Raw genomic sequence first — 1,528 nt, 5'->3', positions numbered from 1 at the left:
GAAGTGGTTTGAGGTTCAAATCTACCCAGAAGTGTGTTGAATGATGAGCCTGAAAAGCTACATCTAAAAAATCAGCCATTGAAAACACATGTGAATTCACCATAAGTCAGCATCAACTTGGCAGTAACTAGTAACAGGTATTCACATGGGATACACTTTGAAGAGTTTCTATTGGATATGGTCAATAATGGAGCAGTTTAATTTAATTCATGTTGACTGGTACCCTGGCATATTTGTGTAAGTCGTCATGTAAAGACTTGGACATGCTGTGAACCAAAGTGGCGAACTTCTCCAGTGCAGGGTATTAGGGTAAACAGGGAAATCAATAAATGAGGTGAGTCCTGGTGTGGTGCTGTGGGTTAATGCGTCAGACTGCAAAGCCATTTGAACTGCAAAGTCTATGGTTCAAGCTCACTAGCTGCTCCTCGGAAACCCTATACAGGGTCGCTATGGATCAGAATTGACTTGACGATACTTAACAACAACAAGGGCTGTCTGTAATTGCACATCTCTACATGAGAACCTCATATCAAGGAGACCATAGGTACAAGACTTTTAAGGTTATCTCATTAACAAGGGACCCAACAGCTGACATGGGAATTATATAAAGTGGCTTTTGTCCCTTTCTTGAGTGTTTGCTCAACTGATACTTTAATGGTAAACCTATGATATTTACTTAAATAATGTATTGAGACTTTGGTTTGGGGGCAGGAGAAGTGGAAACAAACAGCAGAGGCTCCTTAGCAGACACATGAAAAAAACAAAACAAAACAGAGAAGGTGCTTCGCCAGGACAGTTCCAGAACTTTAGATCTAATATAAAGTAAAGGGAAACAGTTTTGATCAACCACCAGTGGAGAAATCTGAATGTGGTTGGAAGTTACAGCAATTTCTGAATCAATCGGGACACTGCCAGTGACTCACAGCCTGGTCACAGATCAGAGAGCCACAGCCAGGCTAATAGAGCATGAAAGCCATGGAGTGACTTGAAGAAAAAGAGGTGTGATGGCTTTTTTTTACATCTCTTTTCTCCTCTCCACTGTCACACTCTCTCTGCCCAGCCTGGGCCTCTTCAGATGGGTGGGAGTGTACCCCCAAAAGGGCCCAATGTTGTACCCACAGGGTACAATTTTTCCCATGGTGCAAAGAGGAAATCCCTGAAAGCCGCAGTGGTTTCAACTAATCCTTTGGCAGTGTCTTATGATATCTGACTCTGGAATTAAGGCCTAAAATTGACTCTCCTACTTGGGCAGGAGCTTTTATCCCTGTCTTACCTAAGAAGAGACAGCAGGACAGGGCATACAGCCAAATCGTATTTGCACTTTGTAAAACCCCAAAATAAAAGGCAATGTCCAACACTAACTGCTACAAAAAAGAACACAGTCACTTTGAGAATTATGCTGTGCATATGCAGATAACTAACTGAAGAGAAGTGTTACTTACAAAGGCAAGCAAATCAGATTAAGCTCTCACCTCTCAGCAAGAACCATGTAGGCAAGAAGGCAATGAGGAGACATATATAAAAGCCA

The sequence above is a fragment of the Chrysochloris asiatica genome, unplaced genomic scaffold (assembly GCF_000296735.1).
Source record: "Chrysochloris asiatica unplaced genomic scaffold, ChrAsi1.0 scaffold00357, whole genome shotgun sequence".
Lineage (NCBI taxonomy): Eukaryota > Metazoa > Chordata > Mammalia > Afrosoricida > Chrysochloridae > Chrysochloris > Chrysochloris asiatica.
This window is presented reverse-complemented; position numbering follows the sequence as displayed.